The sequence below is a fragment of the Sparus aurata genome, chromosome 5 (assembly GCF_900880675.1).
Source record: "Sparus aurata chromosome 5, fSpaAur1.1, whole genome shotgun sequence".
Lineage (NCBI taxonomy): Eukaryota > Metazoa > Chordata > Actinopteri > Spariformes > Sparidae > Sparus > Sparus aurata.
In genome coordinates this window covers 4,748,381-4,775,219 of record NC_044191.1, presented here as the reverse complement: position 1 = coordinate 4,775,219, position 26,839 = coordinate 4,748,381, and the positions used below count along the sequence as shown (strand labels likewise).

The following is a 26,839-nucleotide window of genomic DNA, read 5'->3' as shown; positions in this document are numbered from 1 at the left end:
CCCCTCCTTATGGATAAAGATGGCCTCCATGGAAGAACCAGTACTCACTGAAGGAAGAGGCAATCCAAGGGATTGAACCACAAATTAAAGGGCAAGCAAATGTCTTGAAGATATCTCAGAGTCCTCTGAACAACACACCGTTGTTGCCTGTCCAGAAACCAAATGACTCTTATCGCTAAGTGCACGGTTTAAATGCAGTAAATTAAGTGGTGGCTGACTTTCCAGCGTGTGTACCTGATTCGCATGCCTTGGTGGCTCAGGTTCCTCCAAAAGCTATGTCCTTTATAGTGTTAAATTTGTGTGGAGCTTTCTGCAACGTTCCCCTTACTGTTGAATCCCAGGCGTTGTTCGGGTTCACATATAGGAAAAACATCACACATCATACATTATTTAATTTAGTAGAGTGAAAATTAAGAGGAAATATGACTTAAAAAGTGCTTACAGGTCCAAATCATACTAAGAGATTGAAGAGAGCTAAAATACTATTAGTAAAAGAACATCAAACGAAATAGATAAGTAAAAATGTTCAGGTTGAATGAATATACATGATTGGTAAACTATAAATAATTGGATAAATGGAATAAATACTGTTAGGGCTGAGGTTTGGACCAAAAATGCAGGAGACCGTAGGTGAGAGCCAGTTCAAAGTTTTTAATTCTTTAAGCAAAAAACACAAAATCCTACTCAAAAAACTAAGGGATAGAGGCAGGAGGCAGGCTGGCCACGGCGTCAAGGGAGCGGGTGAAAAAACAGGCAAGGCACACACAGGACGGGAATGAAATCCTCTGGCAAGATGGTGCAGTCATGACATGGTTTAAGTGGAGGTAGGGTGATTGCTGTGATGCTAGACAGGTGTGTCTCATCTGAGTCTGGGAGACCAGCCACGCCTCCTGCCACAGCCTGAAACAGAGAAAACAAAGGGGAGGGGGAAAGCAGAGAAGCAACAAAAACCTAGACCATCACAAAATACAACAATGAGTGAATAAATAAAAGCAGCATGCTGAGCTGCGCTCAGGGGAGAATCTGAAGTCAGTGTGCAATGAACAGGAACTGTCATTTAGAATAGCTGTAGTTATTTTGTATAAAAGATCTCCAAGTTGAGCTGTGGCTCACTAAGCAGCCTACAAGATCAATTTACTATTTGGGTGGATGAGCTTTTATTTTTCAAAAAGTGGAACGGGGGTTATCCTGCGATAATCCTTGAAAATTATGGTCAAGGAAATCCTTTGAATCATGGTACATACGCCTCGACCAGGTCGTGGATTAGAGACCATCACAGGTGACAGGAGGATGTCAATTTAGCAAGGGGCACAGTAGATTTTGTTGAGCATTTGGCAAACCCAGAGGATGAGGAACCACAAGATGATGTCAAGAAGCCAATGGGCAAGCCCATGTTGCAAGGGGGGAGGTGAAGAGAAGAAAAAATCCAAAGGACCAGGGTTTTTGGGCACTATACCTGCTTGAACAAATGGATCATGTCATAGGTAGATGTATAATCTGTCTGAAGAACAATGTTAGGAGAGGGCAGGCCCGGTTCTAGACTGCCTTGATTGGGGGGGCAGTAAGAAATGTTGATGGGTCACCAACTGCTACTGTTTTGAGTGCCATAGAGATAACGTTTTTTTTGTATGCCTACCAGTCTATGATGCCAACCCAGACATAAGCATCGCAGATTCGCCGTGGTTCCATCGGCAAAGCTCTAACGGGAATTCTTTTTCTGGATTGACGAAGAAAACAAATTCTGTGGCCAACAAATTATTGATGTCAGTCTACTAGCATATTTTCTATTTCAATTTGAAGCTACAATGTAATTGGCATTTTACATTTTAAGCCCACCTCCACCTCCCAGATGTAGGAAAACTTTATCAATGCCCAATTATAATTAGTTATTTGATATTAAATGGAATCTAAACCTAAATATTGCGCAACTGGCAGATAGAACTTTTGACGCACGGAAAGAACACACACTTTTGAGCCCCAGTGATGCTATAAACAAGTGCACCAAAACATGGACATATGAATGCATAACCCCAATGCATAAAAAAAACTAAATCATCAGAGCCAGCCGTTCCATAATTAAAATGTCTTGCCATCATTCGTTATCCATGTTTACTTCTTCTAGATGAAGCTGCACTTGATTTTAAAAACAAATCTGTTGGTTTGCAGCATTTTTAAATTTTGCAAACAAATAATCAAATGAAAAAATGGAGGTAGATTTGTATTATTTCAAACCATGCACGTTTTTGAACATCTGAATAAGAAATTCGCTACAAAAGAATGCAGACTGATGTAAAAGTTCGTGACTGTAGAGGGTAACCATGACTGTGATATAGAGACTTCTATGTGGTATATAAATAGTGATCAGATTGTTGGTGTGACAGATGTGGAAGACTTGAAGAGACTAAATTGTCATTTAGCTTTTGAATAACACTAGATAGGGAACAGAGTGATTAGTCAACCGACCCATAAGGGCTTGTGGTTCCTCTGGCATCTGCCAATGTTTAAGATTGTCAGTCTGTCAAATACATTTTGCCCCACCACCAAATTTCCCAAATTCATTGTGGTAGATATGATGGGAGGTTTGGGAAATTTGGTGGTGGGGCAAAATGTAAGTTTCTTTATAATCTGTGACAAAGCAATTTTGTAAACAGCGCTATAAAAATAAATAAATAAATCTTGTCTGATTGGTTGATGCTATATTATTGTGCACCACTTTCTCGCGCTTTGGAAAGTCGTGTGTGCCTGCCTGGGTTCCCTGTTTCTCCCTGCCAGATGCCAGCAGCCTCAGAGTAGCCGCTGTCGGAGGCTCCGGCCCCAGGAAGTAACGTTAAACATTGGCCGGCGGCGCTAACCTGAAGTTACAGGTTATGGAGTCCCCTCTCACTAACGTGTGTTGTTTAATCCTGTCGGCGGGGGTGGGTGAGGCTCGTGGGCCAACAGGACTAACAGCGGGGCTGGCAAGGGTTGAAAGTTGAAACCCGCTTCACAACCGGGCCCGGGAGAGGGGGTGATGGTCCCTCCTGGTTATATTCTGACTCCAAGAGATTATAGTGTTAGATAGTCAGGGACTTTAGTGACATGGTAAAACCAATCGAAGGTAAAAAAGATACATGGTAGTAGTTGTAGACACATTTTTGCAAAGGCCTGAGGCTTGCACTACCAAGCAAAAGGATGCTCAGGCTGATGCCAAGTTCTTATGTTGGGAGGTCATAAAGCCGATGGGGACTTCCAGATCACATATAAGGGGAAAGAGTTTGTGGATAAAATAAAACAATTTGATTCTACAGAAATTGGGAATTCAACAACAGTTATCATCTCCTCAAAACCAAGACAGCTGTTAAAAAATTCTATTAGATGGGGTTTTCAGTTATTGATTTAACAATTGCATATTCTAGCTTTCCTGGTCATCCTGACTCACAGTTCTGGGTTGCTTTCGCACACTCAATGGTGAATTTTATTTTTGGATGCAGATGCCATAGGGTTATCTTCTCCAATTTATCTCTGTGTGTTGTGGAACTAAGAGAGGAGCATTAGTGGTCATTGTTCAGGATGTGAACAATCGTTGTGTATAGGTGTTCCTATACAGGGGTACGGTTAAACGGAGACATTGTCCCTACTTTGTTTTCTGGCAGAAAACAGTCCTAAAAGTTTTGAAGGACAAGTTACAAATTATTCACAAAATTTAAGGCGCTATTATACTCCGGAGGGTCGTGAATTGGGTTCCGATTACATCCAGACAATCTTGGATGTTCAAAAATTGTGAAAGAAAACAAACGATTGCCTTATTGGATTTAACAGGCTATTGTTGACCATGGAATAATAATTTGTGGAGATCTCCCAACCCATGTATGGGGAAACATTTGACCAAGACTGACGCTGACTGACTTGTGAGGCAGAGATAACCGATACTGACTTAACCATACCGACTTAAATTAAGCTTGATGCATTTTTGTTAAGGCCTCCCAAACCATAGAAAAAACCTACTTACCTAATCAAAGCATGAGTATGGAACTAGCAAAGGGGTTACTAACTATGTCGCATGTCACTCTGTAATGATGTACAGCTAGCTTGCTTCCTACAGGTCCGGATGGAGAACCACATCCATGTCTGAAAGTGGCCGATACTGTGCTAAAACAACAAAGCATTATGGACACACCCCTCATTAACCCTAACTTGATCTTCTTTTCGGATGATTTTGCTGTACAAATCTGATGTCTCATAACCAATATGTAAAAATATGTCTGCTCAGGCAGCTGAAAATGTGGCAATAACTTGGGGTTTTTCTTTCTAGGAACAGGAAAGGATGTTGCAGTCAATACTAAAACTCAAGTATCGTTAACCTCTGTGTAGTGGTTTGCAAATGTAAAGTTTATACAGGTTTGCTGACCCAACGCAGCTCCAAAGGTAGCTGCTCTTACATCTATCTCTCCAGGGACAAGAGGTCGAAAGCACTGGAGCACTAGGAGAAGATGTTGGGAATGTCCACGCAGGCAATGGATAAGAAAGAAGATTTGGTGACATTAACTCACAACATGGTTCAGAGGCAGCAGAGTATACGGTCCCAGGGAGTTTAAACAAAATACAACCAAATGAAAAATTGTGTTTGATGTAGGTTACTCAATTTGCTGATGGAATGGAATAAAACAATGAGTGGTTATTGACAACAACAGAAGGAAAGCAGCAGCGTTGTCTGGAGCAGAGGTGTCCAAACTTTGAATGGGATCAGTATGGAGAAAGAGGGGAATGGAAGAAGAAACACAAAATACAGATGAAAAATTGTATATCGAATAGAAAATAGAAAATTTGAAATGTGGTTATTAAGGGCTAATTTTAGGCTACATTAAGAGATTAGTATTATATGACAGATGCATATGAGTGGACATATACGATATGCCATACAAAGCAAAATAGAAGTAAAGGGAGATTATTGGAGAGCCGTTTCTGATCCCGGCATTGGGGTTTGGACATACCTGATCTAGAACACACAGCAATAGTGATGAATGTTGTACTCATAAAATATAGTGTCGGACTTTTGTTTTGCAAAGATAGTGGTTGGTTTCTCTTCTCAGGATGACAGCGGAGAGATTAACCTGTCCAGAGAGCGGACAGGACTGAGAGAGAGAGTGCATTGATTTAGAGTGTCGCGGACAACATGCCACACTAGATGGCAACGCTGCTGAAGAGCAAGAATTCAGTTGATTTGTTATGTTGATTTGAATTAGATAGAGATCTATGTTCTCATATATATGCATATCCATATGTCATGATGTGGGAATTTTTGTATTTGATGTAATCCTGTGATTACAAATGAACCAAGGAATGAGCAATAATCTTATTAAATATAATTGTTTAATTAGGTTTTATCCTTTATACTATTGCATCGCAATATGTATACTTTTATTAATAGTTGAAAATAGGACCAGGAAAAGGTTTGGAGTTCAATGGCCGATTGGCATATGGTCATTTAATTAGAGCATAAATTGTAATTGGTACTGGTAAATTGAAAAGGAGTTTCCCCGCCTAAATTGGCTTGAAGGCGTGGATTCTCCATCGTTGATTAGTAAGGTTTCCCATTTCTTTCTGATACTCCTTAGGAGGGATATATTTTTGGAATGGGATGCAACAGTCGATTTGTGGGATTCCCTTACAACTACACCTGAGAAGCCATAAGCGAAGAGTTCGAGAGTAAGAGGTACTTTTCAGAGTTTGCTGAAAAGAAGTGTACCTGAGGGGGAGTCCTGCAGGTGAGGCTAAGAGTAGCCAAATTCGACCTAATTAGGATAAATAATGAGCTTATCCAGTCATAAAGTAACTTAAAATAAGGTGCTATAGGGCCTTAATAAGAAATTAATTAATTAGCTTTCCCTAAATTGCAGTTCAAAATAGGATTCTGAACTTAGTAATAGCATTGGATGAGGAGCCCTTTGTTGAAAACAGACAAGCTGCGACAGGAGTTGGACAGAAGTGTATTATTGCGAATGTGTTTGCAGGTTTTTCGAGACCTAAATGGCCTCGAAGGGGGGAATTATGATGTATCTGGACTGCAACACATTCTGGCCCTTGATTCAACTCAGTTTAAATTTAACCTGTTCCTCCTTGTGTAAGTTAAGGAATGTAGACAATACGGGGCTCACAGCTCCAAGGGACCTTGGAGGCAGCATTCAGCTGTGTGTGGGTCAAAGGTTAGCAGGAGACAAGGCCACTACTAAAACTGAGCCTGACTCCTATGTCAGATGGAGGAAGATATCTAAACGTGTACATCTCCAGAAAAGGATAGAGAGATCATTTAGGTAATTTTGGAGTACAAGACCCAAGGAGGGACAGTAACAGATTTAGCCATTTATGGGAGATGAGCAGGGAGATAGACCACCTCCTTTTCATGTTGATTGGATATATGCACCCTCAACCCACCACAGTGACCAATTAGGAGTAGACAGGTACAGCCCAAGGGACTTTAAAAAGGCTCCTACGAGTAGAGACGGGGGGTGGCACTTAATAGAACTCAAGAGGCTGTAGATCAAGGGCTGATAGGAGTTCTAATCAGACAGCAGGAGAAGCATTTTGGCATTGCTTTTTCCAGAGATTTGATAATATCACAACGCGGTTGCTTCTGATCTGGATTCAAGGCGCTAGATTCTGTTATAATAAAGATTGCTCTATCATTCCACCCAGCCTTGCCTCCGCAGAATTCTTTCATCATCAAACTACACGCCGACACCTCTGAGGAGGAAAGCCCAGAAACTACACAGATTAAAGGGATATTCCGGTGTAATTTAATCCATGGTCTAACACACCATGAAACTGTGTGAGACTCCCTCTCGTGAGATCAAGTTAGCAGACCGCTAATTTACGGAGTTTTATCAACCTCAGAAACGACCGCACGACAACAATACACTGCAATAAATGGATCCAAATATAAACCATCACCAAAAAGCCACAAATAATGCTCAGAACAGCACCAAACTTCAGCAACAGTACAAACAGGGTCTCAGCACACAGTCCGGGGCATCTAACCTCCACTAGCTTAGCTGGATTTCTACTGAAAAGCTGACAAAATTTACCACTCTTCTGCAGCAGCTTCCTGTTGACGGGAAGTCCCGACGACTCGATTACCGAGTGCAGTAGAGTTCCGCGGCTCATGGTTGAAAATGTATGATTATGACTCCATAGAAAAGCAATCAAAGTTCATATGTGTCTTACCTGCCAGTTTATAACAGTTATTACCAAGAGCAGACAGGGAAAAGAACAGAATTGAGCATTTCTAACCGCACTCTGTAATCGTCGCGTCGGGACTTCCCCGACCCGGAAGCTGATGGAGGAAAGTTGAAATCTGTTTTTAGCTTGCCAATAGAAATCAAGCTAAGCTAGCGGAGGTTAGATGCCCCAGACAATGTGTTAAGACCCTATTTGTACTAGTGCTGAAGTTTGGTGCTGTTCTGAGCATTATTTGTGGCTTTTTGGTGGCGGTTTATATTTGGATCCATTTACTGCAGTGTACTGGTGTCGTGCGGTCGTTTCTGAGGTTGATAAAACTCCATAAATTAGCGGTCTGCTAACTTGATCTCTCGAGAGGGAGTCTAACACAGTTTCACAGTGATTTAGACCATGGATTAAACATACACCGGAATATCCCTTTAATAAGGACTCCTGAGCAACTAGCAGACCAGTGTGCAAGCAAGATGGAGTGACAGCGGGGATGGCCAATCACAAAAGAAACGGCAGAGCCAATCGAGGAGCTTGTGGGCGGGTCTAAACTCATGGAAACGGGCTTCAGCTTGAGCAGCTGTTTTCCGCTTGGCCCTAGTGCTTGACCTGTCTCTGTTTACTACAGCGTTACATTGTTTTTGGACGGTAAAAACTGCAGGGGACCAAAACGGTCTTTTGAAAAAGTGCAGGGGACATGTCCCCTGTGTCCCCCCCAAAATTACGTCCGTGTTTGAGGGTCTGATAATGCTCCAAAAATGGCCAATTCTGCGCAAGGCGTCAACTTTATATTTAGTGCTTCTGCAAGATGTTTAAAGATAGCTGTCCAGTAATATTGCAGATGGGGAAAGGACCAAAACATGTTTGTCATATTTGCTGTAGTTAGTAACATCTGTTGTGTCTGCGATATTGGGATACATTTTGGAGAGTTTGGAATTGGTAAAGTAAATACGGTGGACGACCTTAAATTGTATCAAATAAAGCTTTGAGCAAGATGTACTGTTATTTACTCGGGTTAATGCAGAGTCCCAGTCACTGTCATCTAAAACTCTGCCAAGTTCTACTTCCCAATCTTGATTTTATCAAGAGATATATCTTTAAGGTGGGAAATCAGGGTGTACATGTTTTAGATAAGGCCTTTCTGATTTGTGGGAATGAAAATTGAGTAAAATACCGAGTTAGGTGGAATATTGGTAAAAGAGGTACTATTTGATTTAACAAAGTTATGGACCTGAAAGTATCGGAAAAAGTAAGAATTCAAAAGGTAAAATTTTACACACATTTCACTGAAACTAGCAAAGACATTGTTTATATAGAGGTCCCTTAGCCTGACAAGGCCTGAACTCTGCCACAGAGAAAAGGCATTATCTGTACTGGGAGGGAGGAAGAGATGATTAATATGAATGGGGCTGTGATTAGACAGTTCTTGAAGTCCAAAAGTACATCTAAATCGAAACCAAATTTTAAGGGTGGAGATGACAATTGGCTTACATGTAAACTGGGGTGGTCGGATGGGCAATTTTGATGTAAGCAGAGCTAGGAGTGAGGTAGAGCAGGATTAAGCTTCCAGATAACACCAGTTTAATTCAGGTTTGTGGAGCCAGAGAATCAATTTGTGTATGCTGCCTGCCCAGTAGTAGAGTCTTTAGTTAGGGAGTGACAGACCACCTATGGACCTATGCCTTTGTAAAAACTCTCTCCTTATCCTGGGGGTCCTGCCTTTCCATATAGGAGATGATATTAGAAAACAGAAATTAGGTAAAAAGTTCGGTAAACATTGAAAAAAGATACAGAAAGCGTGGAAGCACATTCATTTTACCCTGTCTGCTATAGTTATATGCAAATTATTCCACCTTTCCAGTCTGATTTAAGCTTGTCGATTAGAGGTGGAAAGTTGCTCTTGTAGAGATCCGACATCTTACGGCAGATGTGCACACCCAAATACTTAAAGCTGTTTTTAGACATTTTAAATGGGAGATATACATCGTGGATCTGCAGGGCTAAGTTATTTACAGGAAAGCATTCACGCTTCGAAAAGTTCAATTTGTAACCCGAAAAGGTTCCAAAGGTGTTTAGCAGTTCAATTATCTTAGGGATGGTAGATATTGGATCAGAAATAAACAATAATAAATCATCCGGATACAAAGAAAGGGTATGCTGTGGATTCCTTTACTAAAACTAGCCAATTTAAGTGCAGTAGATAAAGGTTCAATCGCCACGGCAAACAACAGCAGGCTCAAGGGGCACCCTTGGCAGGTTCCTCTACTGAGTGTGAAGTATTGAGATTTCATCCCATTAGTGTTTACGGCTGCTTTAGGGGAAGAGTATAGAAGTGCAATCCATGATATATACTCAGATCCAAAGCCGAACCTCTTCAAGACCTCCAACATATAACTCCACTCCACCCTATTGAAAACCTTCTCTGCATCCAAGGAGACCACCACTTCTGGTGTCTCCCTGGATGCTGGAGAAAAAGAAAAAAAAGGAAAAAGAAAGAAGAAAAAGAAGGAGGCGGCGAATGTTGGAAAAAGAGTGTCGATTTTTCATAAACCCAGTTTGGCAAAATGATGCTTAATCAATTCAAATCGTAAGGACGGTAAGAACTAAACTCAGAATCTTCTTTTCCTGGTTTTAGTAATAAGGTTATTGATGCTTGGTGAGAGTTTAAGGCAGGGCTCCCCGGTCCAGAGAGTCACTGAACATGTCTAAAAGGAGAGGGATTAATTTATCAGCAAATGTTTTTAAAAACCCTATAGGATAGCCGTCTGGCCTTACCAGTTTACATTACTTTAATTGAATCTGCTATTTCACGTATTTCTAAGGGTCGATCCATTTCGCTCTTCTGAGTAGGAGATATAATCGGAAATTTCATGATATCCAGGAAACTCATCATGTTTGTTTCGTCAGTTGGGGATTGTAAAGTAGAAAGATTTTTTACTTTGTTTTAAATGTAGTCTTTTACTGTTGAAAGAAAGTTGCCAAGATCAGCAGCCAGATTCATGTTATAAGCCTTGTTGGTAATGAGAACCAGGGCGTATTTCTCTATTCCCCACTCGTCTGCCATTGCTTTAAGAAACTCACACGTATTTGAGCCTGTGTGGCTATCATGCCTAGCTCTCGTCTGAAGTACGTAGAAAATTAGCTTCCATTAACTGCTGACATAATGAGCTGTAACGCGTATGAGACTGTAGCTCTGGATGTCCAGGCATCGCATGTTATTGCTACCCTGTGAGCAGAGTTGAGGGACTCTTGCACGGAAAGCTTTGTCTCCTTGTAAAGATTTGGAATCGATTTAAGCTCCGGGATTGAATAACATATCTTGGCTCCAGACTGTGGACTATGTAGCAAAAGCCAGTAAGAGGAGGACTCCTTTTTGTATAACAATTTAAAAAATTAAATAAATATATATATATATTTTTTTAATCGATCTTTGGAAATTTAATAATCGACTTGTAATTGTCAATATTGTAATCGCGATTCATCAATAATCAATTTTTTTCACCAACCTAGTGTTGATGAGGTTGGAGTAGTATGAAGATTTGGCAGCAATAAGGGCATTTTTGTAGTGTTGAAGGTGGTCCAAATACATTTGGCTGTGTACAGTGAGTCTGTTTTTCTTTTGTACAGGTGCTCCGGTCAATGACCTGTGGCTTTGAGCTGGCGTAGGTCAAGGGTAAACCAGGGAGCAGTGAGAATAAATGAGACTGAGCGAGTTTTCAGAGGAGCCAGGGTCTTGAGGGCAGAGGAGAGACAATTATTATAGTGAGTCACCAGGTCAGCAGGGGAAGATGCTAGGGGAGGGCTGGGGTAGGAGCTGATCAGGGTGGAGAGATCTGTGGGGTTGATATGATTGATGTTTCTAAAGGAGATGGCACCAAACTTTGCACATTGGTGTGTCTGAATGACATGAAACCCAGGTGACTACTTCCCCATGAGCCACTAAGGCTCTGTGAAAAAATTATAAACTCCTTCCAACTCCTCATAGGCCATTTGACCCATTTGCAACAAACTTTGCAAGTAGCATCTCTGGACAAAACGTATCAAAAGCTTTCACCTATGTCACACCTGGTGGCACAGTCCATTTTGATGCTTCGCCATAAAACCATCAAATTATTATAACTTCCACATACAAATTGCCATCTACTCCAAATTGCTCAAACATGTAGAGCAGGTATGTCAAAACTATTCCACAAAGGGACGGTGTGGCTGCCGGTTTTCTTTTCAACCAAGCAGCAGAAACCCAGACCTGAATCATTTAATTAACTGATCTCAGTCTTCAGAAAGTTGATTGGTCAAACTGTTTGCTCATAACTGGTTGGAACAAAAATTGGCAGCCACACTGGCCCTTTGTGGAATAGTTTGGACATGCCTGGGGTCTTGCCCTGAATACATCCAAGCGGCACACCCCGACGGCAGCATGCCCCGACACACATGGACTGTGAGGGCCCGTTCATCGCTGCTTGCAGCTTTAATTTTTATTATTATTATTATTATTGGTATTTTTTATTACATTACCTACAGCACTTTGATTTTGACTTTACTTACCAGTTAATTTGCATTTTAGCCTACATGCTAGAGCCAATGTTGTGCATATCTATCTAATCAGTAATCAACACACTGATAATTGTGATGATCACAAACATACTTAATATTGGATCTAATAATCTGATAATGATCAGACAGGCCTACATGCTAGAGCCAGTGTTGTGCATTTCTATCTAATCAGTAATCAATACTGATAATTGTGATGATCACAAACATACTTAATATTGGATCTAATAATCTGATAATGATCAGACAGGCCTACATGTAAATATCTGTAATGTAGTTTAACTTGTCAGGCTACTGATGAAACTCAAGAACATTTATTGCCACAAACTCAAGTACATTTACCATAATTCTGGGCGCTGCAAACCATGAGGTGAAGATGAGTGAACACAAGACAACCTGGTCAATCTGCTGCTGCTGTTCGCTTTCTGTCCAGCAGGTGGAGACACACCACCATTAGTCCGACGGTGTTGTAGGGGGGACGTGTATGAAACCCATCATTATCATCATTATCAGAACCATCTCAATCACCATCAGCATTATTGTGTCCAGCATCCTGCAGCTCCTGCTCAGTCCCCGCCGGCAGCTGCTCACAGGCTCGAGGCTGACCTCAGCGGAGTCCCGCTGAGTTCTGACTGTGGTGATGCGCCTGACGGGAAACCTGGGACACGGTGGTGTGTCGACAATGTGCAGGCCGGTGTCGTGTATGGCTGTGTGTGTCATTGGCTGCCTGCTGCTGTTTCATTGTGCGTAAAGCACGGACCAGTTACTGACACATCTGGTGTTATCAATCTCAGCGACGTCAACTGCAGAACTTTTTAATATTTTACCGATCAGAAACCTCATTTAAATATTAGCCTAAAACCCTGTCTTTACATTCATTTCAATGTTAAATTAATACACACGAATAATCATCCACCATATTCAACTAGTTACGCGATAGTCATGCATGTCATATTGTTTTTCCAGTAGCCTTTTTTTTTTTTACTTTTATGGAAAATAAAAATAACTGTAAATCTGTGGCAAAAATCAGAACGATTTAATTGGGAGAGATGCAAATAATTCTATAAAACACCTCTGAGCGATCAAATTCAAGAGATTACCTTAAAACACAATCAGAAGAGCGCTAAAGTCTGAAATCATTTGACTCTAAATGTGGCAGGTCTAACATGCTGACCTAACTCCTCAGTGTGCCTTTAACTCAATGACTCAAGCTTGACCAATAAAGATATTTAGAGTCCAGTTAAAGGTGCTGTTTGTGACAAAGGCTCAGGCTCAGAGACTCAGAGGAATCTTTCTCACAAATAGCTCCTTTAATACAACTCAGCTGTGTCTTTAACTCAGCACTTTAACACATTATTAGTTTATCTCCATATGTGTACAATTAAAACTTATTAAAGTAACGTTATTGAATTTACACACACAAACACACCTAAAAGTCTGTCTATTTAAATTCCTAATGAATTTGAAAGGATTTTATAATCATGAAAATTCATCATAGAATTGCATTCAACTCTGTGTTGAGAAGCAGGTAAACTCTGTGGGAACATAATGTCTATGCATTAAGTCTGTCCTTCTGAAAGGGAAATTTTCCCTCCCTTTTTGGTCCAGTGAAAGGTGCACTGCTGCTGACCTTTAACGGGGCTCCAATGGCGGGGGGTGGGCCAAGTTAGACATGCAGTCCAGGGGGATGGGGATGCAGAAGGAGGTTCCTAGGCTCTCCATGCATGAGTCCCAGCAGGCCGAGCAGAGGAAATGTAAATGTGACCACCCACCTCTGAGGAGGAAATGCTGTGTTGTTCTATTAACTTACCTCTGTTTCTCCTGTTTTTACAGTACCAGGTTCATTTCTACACAGAATGACTGAGGGGAGCTGTTAAATGATGCTACTGCTACTGTCTGAGTCCTGCAGGGTACCTGTATCAACCTGTATTTGATATTTAATGGAAACCAGGCAGGAAGAAATGAATTAAAAGAATGAATTAGAAATTAATTAACATGTAATCCAAGAATTCTCACACTACTTTCCATGATATCAGGTTAAAATAATGTTTTTTTGTATGTTTTTATGTATGAAGTCCAAGTAAATTTTGTCTGGTTTAATCGCCATTAGTTATGAATTCATTACACTTTTCATCATATTCAAGATTATGTTTAAGTCAGTCATATTGAACAGCAATATATAGATAGTCATTTGATGGGATAAAGAAATATTTTGTTCAGTTACACGTTGTCTAACTAGAGATCTGTCTATATTTATGATCACTGTGATATTTAGAAATTAAATATTGATGTTGTGTTAATAGTAGATGATAAAATGATACATTATAATTTATTTCCGTTCTCACATTGTCAAAGCAAGTGGAGATGATGCAAATGATTGCCACCCACCAGATAAAAAAGTATTCTTTTAGACTTCTTCAGAGTCATGTTACAGCCTCTCTCTCTGTCACCAAACATTTGTATTTTGAGTGTGATTCATTTGCCAAAAGAAACCAAAAAGAAATTATGCCAAAAATGTAAGTATTTTTTTAATAAAAAAAAAATATATTTTCTGTACTTGATGATATTTCTGTTGTAAAGTCTTAAGGTCATGATAACTGGTTGGTGAGTGTGATATCATGACAGCCCTCTAGACACTCTGAACACGAGCAGCTGGACAAGAACTCACAAGAACCTCACTGAAACAGGCCAAATAAGGATTTCAATGAGGAACCATCTAATCATAGAATAAGAATACATTTGGTACTTAGAAGTATTTAATTCTACACCACTACAAACATACTTATGGTATTCGTACTATTGCCAAATAAAGAATTGAGGTTTAATGCCCAGCCTTACTTGGGATGTTCTATCAAGAAGATGTCTATAACTTTAAGAAGATGGTGAACACAGAAATCTCAGTTGTAGGTGTGTTGTCCAGCACCACCAATGGCCTCACAGATTCACTGAGTACTTGGTGCAGTAAATGTGCGTCCTTGTGCTCTACAACAGTGTAGTCTTGCTCAAAATACACATGTACAGACTGATAATGCACTTGACATCACGATAGATCAGAGGAAGTCATTTATTATTCTGAATAATAAATGTTATATCTGATCTCATTTAGCTCATAGTTCTGACATTTTCCCCATTCTTTTAAAATAAAACCTGACACACCTCTCCCAAACAGCATCATTACTCAACACACTTGGTTGAAGATACTCTTGATTTTAATTCATTCAGCTTTGGAGATGGTGTGATTTCTGCCTCCATTCCAATACAATGGAGTTGAATTATTTTTTCTTTATAATAGTGTTGAAGATTTACATAAACAGAACATGTGTTCACGTCCACATTACTCTGGGTATTCCACACAACACACTGTTGTTACTGGTACTAGTTTGAGATAGAGTCTCAGAGACAAATAGCTACACCAAGAAACGTCTGGATGCTAGTTTGGGTGAAGTTTATCTTTAATATGTCCTGCACTTCTGTTTTTTAGTTCACATTTAATTTGTATCTTTTTATCTATAGGATTGTATTGCCATTTTGCATACATCTGTTGTTCTGCTCTTTCTTTTTACTTCTTCTTTCTTGTCACAGTAGCCTCATTTTCTACGCAGGCATCAAAATTGCATCAGTTTACAGAAGGCTTTGACTGCAGCAGTATGACCAGAGAAACACAACACAACCCAGCTCAAAGTTGACCACTGCACACAAAGCTACCCTCAACTCAGCCCTGTAGGAGGCTTTTTACTGTCACTATCACCATCAGAGACGAGCTCCCAATAAAACACAAGTACCACTTCTTCATTAAACATTTCCTTTATTGAAGTCATCATCCTGCTAAAAAGCTGAAGGTGGGTGAGCAATAGGGAAAAGTGTCAAATACCGTGGGGTTGTGGTGCCTTGCTCAGAAGCAGAGTGGGGCAGGATGGAGGGTGCAGGGTAGAGGCTGGGCCCAGCTGACCGATGCCCTTTCATTATTGCACTGCTTGCTGCAGCTCCAACAGTAGTGCAACAGGGAAAGAGTGTCAAGCAGAGAGCGTCCTGGAGCTGTTGTCCCCGGAGACACAGTCAATGTCTTCAACCTGTTCAGTCTTAACCAGCACTTCTCTGACTGTCCCTGCTCAGCTCAGTGTGTGCTCACTCTGAGGAGTCATGGTACAATTCATTGCAAATATAAATAAATAAGAAAACAATGTTTTCTCAATTGTGAAAAAGCAAATTCACTCAAAATTCAATTCATATTAGTGTTATACCTTTTTTATGCAGTCATCTTTCAGAAAGCAAACTACTTGACTAAAAGTCAAGAAGGTGCCATTACTTTCCTGAAAATTAAACAATGACAATCAAACTCCTTTATTTCAATAATTTTATAATTCCTTGAAAGTATCATGATTAACACCACTGCCTCCAAACCTGGACAGTGACACTTATCAGGGCGGTTCCTAGTCTCCCTCATCAGTCAGGCTGATCAGGCTGGTAAAGTGCTTAACACATACACAGGCTCATCATTTCATATTCAGGCTTGATGAGGTGAAACATTAAACAGTATTCTCAGAGATTCAAAGCATTTTAAATCAGTTAAAATTAAAGCTACAACTTAGGATTTCATTAGTAACATTAGGACTTGTTCTATTACAGGGGTGTCCAAACTCTTTCCTTCTGAGGGACAAAACTGATGTAACAAAACTAAAATGTATAAAAACAGTCCTTTGGAGAATAAGTTCCCTGCACATGATAACAGATTGTTTTAGTTAGACAAAGCCTTTTGGTCAATTGAACATATTTTATACACACACACATATATATATATATATATATATATATATATATATATATATATATATATATATTAGGGCTGTCAAACGATTAATTTTTTAAATAAGGATTAATCGCATTTTGTCCATAGTTGACTTGCGATTTATTGCAAATTAATTGCAATTTTTTTGGCACATTTTTTTCTGTTCTAAATGTACCTTAATGTATTTTTTTCATGTTGTTAATACTTTTAACAACATAAGAAAGGGCAAATATGCTTGCTTTATGAAAATGTGAGCTCTCTGCATCTGCCATTTGTTTGGCTTGCAAATAATATTTGAGACTCGATGTAGTAGTGGTAACTCATTTTATGTCAACAATACGAGCAGATAACTTTTGTCCTGTTGACCTAACCATCTGGCAGTGTTATGAAAGTAAATTTGCCGTTCATAAGTCCTCTCTCCATTTCCTTTCACTTTCGCTTTTCAGTCCACTGTGTTTTACCCGAACACCAACCCTGCTTCTTCTTCTTCTGATTCCCTTTCTTATCTTCTGCCACCCTCTGGATCAAGACAACAGGTGGCATCGACGGCCGTAAATCAAACAATGCGCGTTTCTTTTTTTTTTTAAATACCGAGCATTAATCGCGCTTTAAAAAAATTAACGGCATTAAGACGATGTTGCGTTAACTTTGACAGCCCTAATATATATATATATATATATATATATATATATATATATATATATATATATATATATATATATATATATATATATATATATATATATATATATATATATATATATATATATATAATATATATATATAAATAATATACACACACACACACACATACATATATATATATATATATATATATATATATATATATATATATATATATATATATATATATATATATATATATATATATATATATATATATATATATATATGAATAATAAATAATAATAAAAGAATAAAGCCTTGACATTTGCATCGCACCACAGCAGATGTTAAACTACTGAACGTCAGTAGTGTCTGTGTGACATCGCTGCATAACACACCAGAGGAGGAAGATCATCCCTCAGAGCCAAGACCCTATAAGCAATATTGCACTACTGTATCAACTCTAGTAAAAGCAGAGGCAACATTGATAGGGTCTAGTCTGCGAGGTGATGTAGACGAGACAGACGTCAAAGAAGAGACCACAGGTGACCACAGTAGACACAGTTGGGAGGATGTGAACATCAGCTGTCCAGCATTCTTTGCAAAGAGAGTTTGACATTTTTCATGTGGTAATGTTGTGAAATAACATCAATGGCTGCTAGATCAGTAAAACAGTACTCATCTACAAATGTGTACATTTGGTAGCCACACCAAAGCCATGTAGCCAGAGTTATATCAGGTTAGTATTAACTGAAGAAACCACTCATGTTGGACATGTTGGACAGTGCATGCATTTGCGCTTTATGTTTTATTAGTGGCTGCGGAAATCTTCTACAAAACTATAGGTGTGCTTCTGCGTTTGCAGACCATATTCTATACTGCCTGCTATCTATCTATCTATCTATCTATCTATCTATCTATCTATCTATCTATGGACTACAAGACTCCATATTTCCATTTATCAGGGTTGAGGAAATAGTTGGGTTATAATAAACAGAAAGACCTTCTGGGGAACCTCTTTTATCTGAGACTTTGGAGACAGTCGTGACAAATTCTACCCTCTTTTTCCCCCTTTTGCTCTTTTAAAAATGGTCAGAGGCCTTGGCACAAGTCTCATATCTGCTGTAAGCACACAAGCAGCTCACTATGAGGTGAAAGAAAAACACTTCTTTATGACTTATGCTTGTGCTGCCGGTTAGAGTCACAAACGTTGAAGATGTTTAATTTATTTTTCCTTATATTTATCTTATTCAACAATTTAGTGAAGAAAAGCCTTGTTTCACCTCGATTTACTCTTATTATTAGAATTAATTCCTCAACATTCTGTGTCAGGAGTGAGGCTTTTCATCGTTCAGTGTATTATTTTAGGCCATAAGATGATGTAAGGTCCATAGGATGGTTCACAGATGAAGTTTCATTCTGTTTACAATTGGAATTATCATGCCACTTGGAGCCTGATACCGTACAGATCAGAGCTGCAACCATCTACAGTATTCATTATTGATTAATCCACCATTTTTCTTTCAATTAATCAATTGTTAGAATAGAATCCCTGAAAATAGCACGATAAGTCTATCACGTTCACAGACATGACAGTTACATCTGCAAATGTCTTCTTTTGTCTGATCAACAGTCCAAAACACACATATATATTACAGATAAAGCATATTCCATTTATAACAACAGAGTTTGGCCATTTTTGCTTAAGAAATTTGAAAATTAACTTATCATGAAATACTATGATTAATTTCTTGTTCAGCTAATCAAGTGCTCAACTAAAGCTGTGCTTGGATGGCAGGCCAATCAGAAGTGTGCCAACCTATCTGCATGTGTTAACAATGTAGGGTGTCAGAAAATAACGTACACCATTGTACAGCTTTACAGCATGGAAGCAAGAAAAACAGAGATCTATAATCTCGTGGTTCCACACAATTGCACCATCCAGTGGCTTTGAAGAGCTCCATCGCACCACACTGCTCGAAAAACATATTGTTTATCTAATCATCCGTCTTGATCTTAAACCTTTACAGCCACCCTATACCCTATACCAACGATCCCCAATTAGCGGGCCGAGAGCAAAGTGTCCGGCCTGTGCGGACCCAGTGACACTATGTAATAAACTGCCATAAGGTAAAATAAAGTGTGTTCGGTTCCATTTTGACCTCATCCCACACCGTACACTTGACCCATATTGCCCTTTTGCGCATGTACACGGAAGTCAAGAGCGCGCTTCATCCATGACTCTGTTAGTCACCAGCTAGCCGACCGCCATAGCAAAGCGAAATATCACCAGTAAGTCACAATAATGAACCGAGAACAACATGGTCTCTATTAAGAAGAGCAAGGTTGACCAGAAGAACCGTCAGTTCAAATCTGATTGGACAGAAGAGTTTTGTTTTATATTACCAGACCATGCCAATGCAAAACCGACATGCTTAATATGCATGCAAACTGTTGCTGTCAGCAAAGCTGAGAATCTAAAGCGGCACTTCAACACTATGCATGCTGTCAGCTTCAATGCCAACTACCCAACAAAATCGGATCAGCGTAAATGCAAACTAGCAAACATGCTAACGTTGTACAAGCAGTCTGTTTCTACTATGAATAAGTCAACATCGGCACAAGAGAGTGCTACAGCTGCAACACTGCAAGTTTCATGGACCCTGACGAAAGCTAAGAAGCCCTTTGCTGATGCCGAGTTGATTAAAAAGTGTGAAGTTGAAATGGCAGCTGAAGTTTTAAGTCATGATGAGAAAAAGAAGAAAGCTGTTGTCGAGCTGTTAAAGCGGGTGCCACTGTCGGCTAACATGGCAACCCGAAGAGTGGAAGTTTTAGCGGAGGAGGTTTTTTCTGTCTACTCACTGATTTGAAGAAAGCAGAAGCCATATCGCTAGCCATAGATTTGTCCTGTGACCGAACTGATATGGAGCAGCTGGCTGTTCTTGTAAGATTTTTTTGATGGGAAGACATTTCGGGAAGAGCTGCTTTGTTTGCTTCCTCTACCGGGCCGCACAACTGGAGAAATCGTCTTTAACAAGTTGACACAGTTCTTCAAGAAGAATGGTTTGGATTGGGGCAAAATTGTGTCAGTGGTGACGGACGGGGCTCCATCGATGGTGGGACACTGCAAGGGCCTGGTGAGCAGGCTTTCCGGCGTTAACCCCGCAAGAAGGTGATGGCAGATGTAATTTTTTTGTGTGGCATCATGTCTCATCTAAATCACCTAAATCTGCAACTTCAGGGTGAAAACCACACTGTTGCTGATGTACAAGGCAGTTAAAGCTTTCCGGTCAAAGCTGAAGCTTCTGGAGAGAGACATTCATTGAAGAAAGTTGCACTTTCCACATCTGCAGGAGCATTGTGAAAAGCACGACATGCAGGAACATCCAGCGATGAAGGATTTTGTGTCGAGTCTGGCAGAAAACTTCAAGGAACGTTTTGAAAGCTCCCCTAAACTCTCATGTGACATCCTCCTCTTCCTGACACAGCAGTTCTCTGTTCCGGCTGATGGCCAGTGGACTGCAGATGCGAAAAAACTGGTGACTTCTATTGATGAGGCAGCTCTTCAGATAGACGTCTTGGAGATGGCAACATTGGATTTGCTCAAAGCACAGCACAAGGATGTTTTGGTGAGTGACTTTGGGATCAACATAGTTCCACAAGCTCAATTAAAAAACACCAGTTGTTGCAGTGCTCTTACTCACAATGTTCTCCTCCACATATATATATGTGAGTCATCATTTTCTTCAATGAACACTATCAAGAGTCAGGACAGAAACAGACTATCCAATACACATCTTGGACAGTGCCTCAGGATTGTGACAACAGAATACAAGCCCAACAGAAAGATTGCCTCATCCTGTCGCTCTCACTTCTCTCACTGATTGGTGAGTAAACATATATTGATTTTCACCTATTTCTATCAATCAAAAGGAGTGAATTAATGAAATGAGAGAACAAAATCACTTCAAGACTGTTAAAATGTCATACAACAATAGCATAAACAAAATAATTTTCAAAAATTAAAATAAAACCAAACTATATTGTTGGCCACAAGTAAAGAAAATATTTCTTGTTTACAGCCTGACATTATTTGGTACACACATATTTTAAACGTGCGTAACTCATATTATTTTGTGTTCTTATGTTATCTAATTTTCAAAAGAGACAAACTGATTATCTCTATCTGTCTGTCTCTGTTTGTCTTCCTGTCTCTCCAAGTGTGTGTGTGTGTGTTTGCTGGTTCTGATGTCCTCAACCGCTGCCTCAAGGTTTAACTTCCACATAACTCCAACGCTGTGCTGTAAATTGTATGTAAATAGTTTTTTACTAATCAAAATTTAGCAAATTTTTTGACATTTGTGAATAGATTCAGACATTTTTTGACCCAGCCCTAATTTATAGCAGGGTGAAGATATGATTTATTGTCATCACTGCATGTCAACAAAACACCTCCAAATGTACCTTCGATCCTTTTCACACTAATTGTTTTTGCTGTCCAGATTTCAATCTTATTCTGGATAGGCCCCCGACCCCCTCTGTACATGATGTGTCACACACAGCACCTGGAGGCTCTCTGAGTGATAGGATCACTGTAATCATGAGGTTCAGTTGTGTTTACACCTGGATCTACATACTGCTGAGCATGATCACTCTGGAGACATGTTAATGGCAGCTGTAATTGCAGTAATAGTCCCTCCTCCATTGACCGGCCCCATCAGCTACGCTTCAAATATATATATATACCCAGTCTGCTCTTGTATTTGCCTGCCAGCACAATGAGACAGACAAGCATCTACATGCTGCTCAACATAACGTGCACCACCAGCCTCATGGGGGCTTCCATTGTTTACATGTGGAGCAGTGTTGGAAATAACATGGACTGCTTTGCCAGCACAGACTCAACAGTATGGCTACACTGCAAATGTCACATTAAAAAAAAAAAAAGAAGGGAAAACTATAACCTCCGGTATATATAAACAAAAATACTAAAATACATTAATTTATGTCTGGATTGCAATTCCCTAATTTCATGTACAAGTTTATGCTTTATATGGTTTAAGGATCAAATGTTCATTATTTAACTTTTTATTAAGGAAAACAAATCTAATACTTCCAATAATAAAGATAAATCATTGTGAGATAGACCAACAGAAACTATATCAATTTAACTATTTTTTACAAGTTTTTTTTCCTCTCAAACAGCACTTTTTTTCATTCTACTTGATTGATGTATTTGAGGATCAATCAGAGGCAAAAGATATGAATGACCAGAGGAAGTGTTTTACCCTCCACACCATTCTCACTAAAACACTAAAGCCACACAAGAGCAAATTCCACAGTAGCCTGCAAAACAGGGGTTAAATATGATGCTACAGGCTCAAGCGCTCCAAGGTGTGCGCGTGTGCACACACACACATTCAGACATAGAGAGAGAGACATAGAGAGAGCGAGAGAGAGAGAGAGAGAGAGAGCAAAGGCAGTGACTAAGGACGATGAAAACCAACCCCACCCCCTCACCCCCTTCACCAAGAGCGGCCCTGCCCTCCAAATTCCTCACAAGAAGCCCCATCCCCCCATTACGACCTGCCCCAAATAGGAAACTTACCCCATTTTTCCCACCCACATCGTGACTTCTTCAAGCCTGCACATTCAAATTATGCTTTCAAAAGCCGACTGAATGGGGGGGGGGGGGTTAAAAGAGCCACACCAGACACACCACACATACACACACACACACACACACACACACACACACACACACACACACAGAAATGACTGCAGTATTCCTTTAATCACATACAGTTGCTCTTTTTATTATAGAGAATAAAATAATATATGATCACAGGTGAAATATCAATAAACTAGGTTTTACACAGTTGAAACCAAATTGTATTCTAAAATGGATATTTTTAAGAGATGCTTGTATTTTTGGGTTTTAATTTTTTTTACAAATTTAAACACATAAGAAATGTTTTTAAAAAAAGCTAAATCATATTTTAGGAAGGGGCTGATTTGTATTTTATGCTAAATGATTAGTAGCACTAAAATTGTGTGATAAAAATGGCTGCATATCTTTTGAAAATCAGAAGAAAACAAATCTCTAATTTTTTTGCAGAATGGTCCTTTTTTCCGTTTTCTGTTTCTAAAATACAAATGTTCCCTAGTTTCACCACACTGTCAGACATTTACAGAATGTCTAGGAGATTTATGTAAATAAAAAAAAGATCACTTCTGCAGGTAAAATATGGTCAGGTTCAACACAATTCTGGATTTTAATTTCTGATCATAGTAAAATCTTATAAAATAACAAACCTGGTCCCTGAAGGGGAATTTAAGATAAACCTGATTTACTAAAAGTGATTTCACACTTGTGGGCGTGCATGTAACAACACTGAAGACTGTCTAACACAATGTGTGAAAGTTGGGAAAGTTGACCTTAAAGCATGTTACTTATTCTGACACATGGTCTGCGATGCAAACCGAGACTGAGACATTGTGAACACAATGTTCTTTTTTTTTAAAAATGGAGGCATGGTCCAGGAGGCCTCTATCTGCCCGTGTAAAATACAGCCTAATAATGCAGCATGCTTGAATAGAAAAGCCACAGACTCTTCCTGTCATAAGTACCTCTGGCCTCAGCGACGGGTTCCCAATGACGGACTGGGGACCTCCAGCGGTCCAAGAGGGAGTTTCCAAAAAAAGGATACCTTTAAGCCAATGAAACTGATAATTAAATGTATTGTTTTTAGGCCACATTATTAATTAATCTAAATGGGCAGTTACTGATAATATATATAAGAAATCACCTTAAAACACAGATGGGCTCCCATAGGATTTTCTGTGAAATTTAGGTTACATTTAATTGTGGAAATTTAAAGTGAAAAAGTAAATTATAATACACACACATATATATATATATATATATAGATATATAGATATATATATATAGATATATATATATATATATATATATATATGTATATAATAAAAATTATATATAACATATATTATAGAGAGAACCAATAAGAACCTACAGATGCCGCTTCATGGTTTTTACTTTCTTGACTATTTTTCTCCATTTGGCAGCATCCGTCCTTTTGCTGCACTGCTGCTGTAGTATAGGGCGAAGGCCGAATGCTATGACAATACTATTGCACTGCTTTAGTGGATGGTACAGTAGTGCAACATCGTCAAAGCAGCTGACCTCTGCATGCTGGGACACACACAAACACACAGAATGTGAGCAGCTCTTTTTCAGGAGCCATACCACACACATATACACCACGCTGGAGACTTACTACGAGAGGATGAGCATCTAAATATATTAAAGCTGTGACACAGTTTTGCACACTGTGGCTATCTACGCGTGCAGACCATTTATGGCCAAGTGAGAGCCAATTCTATAATTTCTTGTCACGTTCAGATAAGATTTGTAAGTAGAGGAAGTGGGAGGCGTGGAGAAGGGAGGGGAGGCGTGGTGCGTGTGTGTGTGTGTGTGTGTGTGTGTGTGCGCATGTGTGCGTGGCGCTTGTGTGTTGTCAGCCAATGCCCTTTTAATATTGCACTGCTCATCTGATTTCACAGTAGTACAACAGAAAAAGGGCTTTGGACAACAAAGCTGCTCCTCAAATCCTTTCAATTTCTATTCAATAGCAAGCATGCAAGCTGTCAGCTCCAATGTTACTAAACTATGTAGACAGTACAGGGCCTGTATCTGTGAGTCTACCACCAAACAACTATTAACATGTTGGAAGCCATATGCAAACCAGCAGCCGTGAAAACACTGAATAGGCTTATTAGGTTCAGAGTACAATGTAGCCTAAATGGTGTTAAACACATAAATAGGAAATCCTATAATATATGCAAATTAGACAGGAACTGTTAAGCTATGCAGAAATGAATTTATGAAAATATAACCGGAATGTTTCTTGATCCTGATTTCATATGATTGGCTGGGTGGCACCTCTCTGTAGGTCTGTGGCCTTTCCTGTCCTTTGTTCCAGTCAGTATTAGGCTATAAGAAGCTGAGGGAAAACATATTTACTCAAATCAAAACCAAGCTGTTCCTATAGGCAGCAGCCTCACTGTAATCAGGCAGTCAGCAGGACTTGGCCTGGAGGAAACGAGGGTGGAGAAGACATTTCGTATATAGGGCAAAGAGCACAGTCTGCCATACAATCCCAGAAACCTTCATTTAATACCTACTATTCCTGTCCCTTTAGCCAAAGTGGCAATTTGAAACCCTCCTCGTGTATGAAAGCAAGGAGTGGGGGGCCCGTCATGGGCTTTGTTATTTCTAGTGTGGACAGAAGTTTAAATTCAGCCTAAGTGCTTATTTTCCTTACAAAAACACTGTTAAAAATACACATGTGCACGCAGATCGAAAAGCCAACTCCATCATATTTACACCCAACACATGCCACAAAACTACAATCTAGCTAACACAATTTTTCTAGTTATAATTTATATAGCCCTAAAGAAATGGTCAGAAAAAAAGTGTCAGAAATCCCCCTCCCCTCCCCCCGATATGTTCCCGTTAAAGCTCAGTGTAAAGTATTAAGGTGTTTTAAAAACACAGTCACACCAAGCACACATTCCTCCGGTGAAAACAGCTTCAACCACGACCGTTTCAAACATAAGGACACATGTGTTTGTGGAGATGATGACATATTACTCCATGTTCTGTGCACATCTGTGTAAAAGAGTAGATTTTACAAGATAAAAGCATCGACTGTACAGCATATACCCACACTACAGCTGCTGGGCCTGGTGCAGGCGGTGCTCCTACACCTACAGCTGACACACAATTAGCTTTAAATGTTATTTAAATATTGTTATACACAATAAAACCACACATTTCAAAATAATTTAGGGCAAAAGATGTTGATTATTTAGAATGATTTATAATATTATCTGTATGGCGTTCACAAATATTACCCGCAACTGTAAGTCTAAAACATTAGCATAAAGGCTTAATAACTAGGTTATTATATCATAGTGAAACTAATGAGTCATTTGTGGCTCTGACGGGATCATTGGTCTGACCCGGCCGAAACACAGGTGTCCCCCTGACCCCTCTCTAGATTACCTCATATTATAGCCTAATTTACTCACTTTGGATATCTCAGTTTTGGGCTATGCATAATACCTTGCATGGGCACACACCTGTCAATCACTCCCTTTCTCACGCGTGCCCACAAGTGTACGCGCGCTCGATCAACCTCCCCTTCTGTCTCTTTCTGTCTCTCTCTCTGTCTCTCTCTCTCTCTCACACACACACACACACACAATAGCTTGCTATACCTTTTTTAAGCAACGAGAGCTCCCGGAGCCTCTCCACGGCCAATCAGACCCACCGACTTCCATGTCTTGTCTGCGAGCTCCACGCCATCTCCGCCCCGCAGCAGCAGCGCTCCCCCTCGCGCAGAAATAGGTTCTGGTGAACGGTACCTGGCAGAGGCAGGGCCGGTTGGTACAGCTCAACACACAGAAAGGAGCACAACCGAGCCAAGTTGCCCACTTTGCCCATGTCCTGGCCGTGAGCACGTATCTCCCACACGTACATCCGTTTCGACCGCAGCGGCGGCTCGCGAGGCGTCGCGGCCCCTCGGTTAGAAAAACGGAATTTCGTCTGTTGGCAACCTCACGGCCTCCCAGCTCCGGACTCCA

General features: G+C 39.9%; 1 long non-coding RNA gene across 1 annotated transcript; it reads right to left on the bottom strand.

Moving 5' to 3' along the window:
- Positions 1-631: 631 nt before the first annotated feature.
- LOC115582406 (uncharacterized) lies at positions 632-26,839 on the bottom strand. Its single transcript, XR_003984169.1, has 2 exons — positions 26,474-26,839; positions 632-900 (listed from the first exon to the last, which is right to left on the bottom strand). It is a non-coding gene; the product is annotated as an uncharacterized LOC115582406 (long non-coding RNA).